Here is a 6,000-nt window from a genome sequence, read left to right as displayed (position 1 = left end):
CCCGGTGAAAACACCGTTTTCGTTGAATTTCCGCTCCATGTCCTAAACGACAAAACAATATTACGTTGATTAAAAAATTGTACTTTATAATTATATAATATAGTAAAATTTTCTATATCATTGTACTTATTATGGACTGAAAATATAGTTAAATATTTCAAATTAATAATATCCACGATGGAAAAGGCATCTTTAACCAAATAAACAAAATTAACTTACACTTTATTTTGCAATATTTTTATTAGCTCGGACAAGAGAGAAGAGCAGCAACTTGAACGACTTGAAAGTAAAGAGCTTCAATACGTAATGTAGTAAGAAGAACGTTAACTTTGATTCATATAGTTTACTAACGAACAACCATCGAACAACACAGCTTTGCAGTTTTTGATAATCTCGGTATTCCCTGAATATGATAATCAGTGCTGCCAGTATAAGTTAATATTGCAATTTGCATTTTGCAGCAATTTTATTAATCACTTCCTCTAAAAATTTTCACTAAATTCTTTATTCAATTTTTCTACAATACTTATAAATAATGGTAGTTGGTAATAGTATTCTCTAATAAATTAGAAATGCTATCCGATTAAAAAACATATGTTTGCATTTTGTACCCTTGTAGTGTAACTGTAGGGCTTGAAATACCGATAAAAATTCGGTAACATTTTCTCTAGACCTTGCAAAAAAAAATTATTTACTCTTTTGGTTTGCAGTCGGCTTCTCTGCTGAGTAAAAACCTGTGCGGTTTTTGAGAAAAGTCCCTCAGATGGAACAGAGCTAGCCACCATTGTTAAATATCTAAATGCTACATTTAATAACTTTGGGACAATTCAACAATTTTCAATTAATAATTAATTATTAATTGAAAATAAAAAAAAAAATAAAAAAAGAACAAATCCAACGCGCGCATCCTCACGCGGTTTTCCCAGGCTGACACCCACAGCGTTGCAAAAGCTACCGATTTATCGGTAGATCTACCGATTTTGGCCCTTGTCTACTGATATACCGATTTAGCAGTGCTATCTACCGAATTTTTGAATTTTCAACTAATGTAAAATAATGTTCTAAAAAAAAAGGTAAAATAATATTCTTAATACGGTAACACTAAAAGAAAACGGTAACACAAAATCAATGCACGGGGACTTCCCGAAATTCTTCCCACCACGTCGAATATGACCGTTCAAATTCGCGGTGTGTTAAAACAAATTGTACTAACACGTCATATAATAGAGTTTATTATTGTCTGGTGAGTATACAAGGGAAAATCCCTGAAGATAACTTTCTTCGGGTTTGTTTCTTGAATTAGGTATAGGACTAGTGATGGATTATTTTTGGATTATATCGATGGATTAGGATTAGTATTCGGATTAGTTATTGACATGGGAAGATTCAATTCGCATTTAACAAATTAAATGTAGTTGCGCAATTTTGTGAAGTGTTAAGCGAATTCATCGCTAATTTATACTTCTTTCACAGCAATGTGCTATTCTGTTGCACCCACGGGAAGTCGGGAATACTAATAATCTGTTTAATTATTAGCAATTTAGCAGTTGCTGCGAAGAATGAAATTATGCAATTATTTTCTTTGATTTGTTTGTATTTATGATGCTTGTATGAACTACTTCTATAATTAATGTTTCTTAGTGATAAAACGTATACGCTTTTGAGTACTTTCTTTTTCTGTAATGTAAAATAATTATAATTATAAATGGAACAAAAATTTGCACGCTGTTTAAGGTAGATTATATGAGACATTCTAAATAATAACACCTTATGTATTAACTATATTCATGCAAATAAAGAATTTGATTTAATTTAACGGAACATGAACATAAATGAACGCATTATTGACTTAAAATACTTTTGTTTTACTCCGAGTAAAAATCTACCGATTTCTACCGATTTTTCGGAGCCAAAAATTCCGATTTTTTATTTTACACTTTTGCAACACTGGACACCCATCTACAACAATTACTGATCGTCCCTGGCGCTGCCGCGCTACCGATCGCTCTAATTTTACCCCTCATGCGCCTAAGGAATTTTCACTTCCCCTCCGCAGCTTCGGCTTTTTGGTCGTCTTCGGCGACTAGCCTCAGCTGTTCCGGCTCACCTGGGTCTGCATTTTGTTACGCAAGGGTGAAGGGGCTGCACCTTCCGAAGCGCCGGAGACGTCACGGGATGATATTTCAATACACAAAACGATTTTTCAAAAATAATAATTAAGAATTTAACTGTTTTTATGTTCGAACAATCATTAATAATGCTCGAACAAACGATAATAATTCAAAATTAATTAATTTGAGCGACAAAAATCACAATATCTAGTTAAGGAGGCCAACTAAAGGGTGAACATTTGTTTAATTAATTATAAATAAATAAAATATAAACAAACAATTTTACATTCGAACGTTAACGAACAAACAATTAAACGTAAAAAAAGTTCAAAACTCGAAAAAAAAGAGGGGGGGGGGCAAAATCAGTGAACCCTGCGAATCCACAGATCAGTGCTACCAACCCTACTGTTTTAACAGTATATTTGCTGTTTTTACATTGATGACCCTGTTTTCTGTTTCATTCCTAATTTTTACTTTTTAACCGACTTCCAAAAAAGGAGGAGGTTCTCAATTCGACTGTTTTTTTTTTTTAATGTATGTTACATCAGAACTTTTGACCGGGTAGACCGATTTCGACAAATTTTGTTTTAATCGAAAGGTGGTGTGTGCCAATTGGTCCCATTTAAATTTATTTGAGATCTAACAACTACTTTTCGAGCTATATCTAATAATGCGTTTTTACTTGACGCTTCTTTCGTCGACCTACGTTGTATTATACCGCATAACTTTCTACTGGATGTACCGATTTTGATAATTCTTTTTCTTTTTTGTTGGAAAGGGGATATCCCTAGTTTGGTACCGTGATAAGGAAACCAGGATCTGATGATGGGATCCCAGAGAAATCGAGGGAAACTCTCGAAAATCCGCAATAAATTTTTACTGGGTGTACCGATTTTGATAATTTATAATTTAATCGAAAGCTGATGTTTATCGTGTGGTCACATATAAATTTTATCGAGATCCGATAACTACTTTTTGAGTAAACTTTGATAACGCGTAGTTGCTTGACTATTTTTTTGTCGATCTACGTTGTATTACTTGTCGATGTAATTGAAGTCGGTTTTTTTTTCGTTTGCGAGCAAACACAATTATTCAATTAGCGTTCAGCGTTATCACTATGTAATATGTTTTAATGACCACTAAATAATAATACACAATGATACCAGATGGCAGGATCTACTCTTGTTGGGATTCGAGGGAATTCCCTGACCAGTTTTATACTATTGACATTCATATTTTATACACGGGGAAATCATGTATAAAATTTGTACAAAATTAACCATGTACAAAATTCTCCAAAACATATTTTTCGAATATTTTAAAACATTACAAGCATTCACAAATGTAACCTTTGTGTGAATTGCTGAAGAAACTTTTGTGCTTACTGCTTACTTGCAAGGCCACCGTGGAAAGATTATTTTGTGCTATAAATATTATGAAAACTAAACTACGCATCAAAATAGCGACTTTAATGCTTAAACTTAAACACTAAGCCTTCAAATGAGTAGCAATCGGTTAAGTCCGAAATAACTGATTGCTACTCATTTGAAGGCACAAAAAGGCACATAAAGAAATTTAACATCAATATGTATGATTTTAAAAAGGAAAATGAGTCTGTAAATACTAAAGATGAGGCAATTGAGGATGAAAGTGGAAAATAATATTACTTTCATTTTTGTTTTTTATTATATTGTGGTAAATAAAATATAACAATGTGTGTGAGTCCTGATAACAAAAAAAAAAAATATTTTAATTATACGAGGAAAGTATGAAATCTGCCTTTTTTTACTTTACCTACTATTTTCACCTGTTTTTTTATTGGTGAGCTGCTGTTTATTAGCTTCTTGGGGCAGGCAACACAGCCACAGACACATCATACAGATTATAAATTACTACTAGTGCTGCCCTCACGGTGAATAGAAGAATTTCGTATCTTTGCGTTTTGTTATTGCATGGTTATTGCGAACAACTTAATAATAGGTATAATCTATATTATCTAATATTATAAGGTAATCTTCGCAAATACTGATCCGATAATGAAAATTCTGTCTCTAACAGAAAGCTACACTATACAGGAGTGACGTGGGCTATATTTTATTGTAATTGAACAAAAAATTCAGTGAAAAATCATATAATTTTATATAATTCTCGTGTCACAATGTTAGCTAAAATACTCCAACGAAACGGCTGGACTGATTTTTATGAAACTTTGTGTGTATACCGGGTAGGTCTGAGAATCGGCAAACATCTATTTCTCATACAGCTATATAAGGAGGAGGTGAGAATTAATTAAATAAATAAATAATTATCATATAACATACACACACGGTCGTCTGTTCTTATGGTAAGCAACTTAATGTTTGTGTTACAGATAACAGCTGACTGTTGGAAATATTTTTTTTTTCATATACATACATAAAAATAATACATATATAGAAATATTATATTACACCCAGACTGCGGCGGGAATCGAAAAACCCCGAACAGGGGCACGCTAGAGTTGAGGCATCTCCTCTCCCTACCTTTGACCAGCTCCTGACTTTCCTAGAGGATGAGTGTCGCATGGGTGACGTTATGGTCACCGATACGTCGATGGGAACATCAAGCCCCAGGCCCACCATCCAATGGCGTACCGCCCAAATCGTGCAAAAGAGAAAGGCGTCGCCCCGCTTTGCTGTCGCTCAGGCCGTGCGACCGGACTGCCGTTTTTGTAAGTCCCAGGGGCACCGAACGGCGCAATGCCCGGACTTTGTAGCGCTGCACGTGGCCGCTCGTAGGCGGATTGCCCAGGCCCGAGGCTGGTGTTTCTCCTGCCTAGGGGACAAGCACCCATGTCCTATTTGTGGAGGGCTGCACCTGAAAGTGCTGTGCGCTAACGCGAATGGCCGTCGCGACCACGCGGGGTCGGGCGGGTATGTGGACGGACGCCGGGAACAGCCCCACAGTTTGGAGTCCGGCTCACCTCCTCCCGCCGCGCAGACTGTGCTGCCGTTGATCGCCGACATGGTTCGGCGCGCAGCCCTACAGGCGGGTATGAAAGCGGGCCTTGGGTTGACTCCCGCACCTTTGTGTCCCACTCGTCCCCTCTGCCCCCGCGTGGCCAATCAAAATCACCTCCGGTCGTGTACCACACGATTACCGTGACGCGCGTCCGGTACGATTGCCCCCCCCCCTTCTGGCGAAGCGTCCCCATTTGGAGTCGCGCAACCCTCGTTACGGACGCTCCCGGCACTGTGGCCTGAAAAATGTGCTTTTAATTTCTCTCGATAATTATTTTACCGAATGAAATAGGTATATCGATACGCGTATCGAACCTAGATGATTCGTTAATATCGGGTTGCGTCGATATATCGCGTAAATATATCGATATTTTACGAAATATCGATTTATATCATGCACTCCTAGTGTAATGTCATATCATATCATACCAAGCTATCATTTTTTTTTTGTCTACTAACATCACTTTTAATTTTTTTAATTTTTTTAAGTTATTTGAATTTTGAATTTTTGAATTTTTGAATTTTTTGATTTTTGATTTTACTTTTACTTTATTTAATTTTATTTTTACTTATTGATTTTTAATTTAATTTTGTTTTGTTTTGTTTTTTTATTCTAAATGTTGTTTTGTTGTACTAACCCAATATGGACTTAAAATCTAGTCTGAAATAAAGTATTATTATTATTGTACTGAATGTCACTCCGCCCGCCCAATACATAATAGATACATATATTATAATAACTACTTATATAATTATATAGTAAATTTACTTATACTTACATACATATTATATAAGCGGGTGGAGGAATACGCCCCGGCAGGGAAATCAAACGGCCGGGGGTTAGGGCTGTAGGCCGAGAAACCGGCGGACAATCCTAGCCGAGTCAAGTA

The sequence above is a fragment of the Melitaea cinxia genome, chromosome 23, assembly GCF_905220565.1.
Source record: "Melitaea cinxia chromosome 23, ilMelCinx1.1, whole genome shotgun sequence".
NCBI lineage: Eukaryota > Metazoa > Arthropoda > Insecta > Lepidoptera > Nymphalidae > Melitaea > Melitaea cinxia.
Note: the sequence above shows the minus strand (reverse complement) of the source record.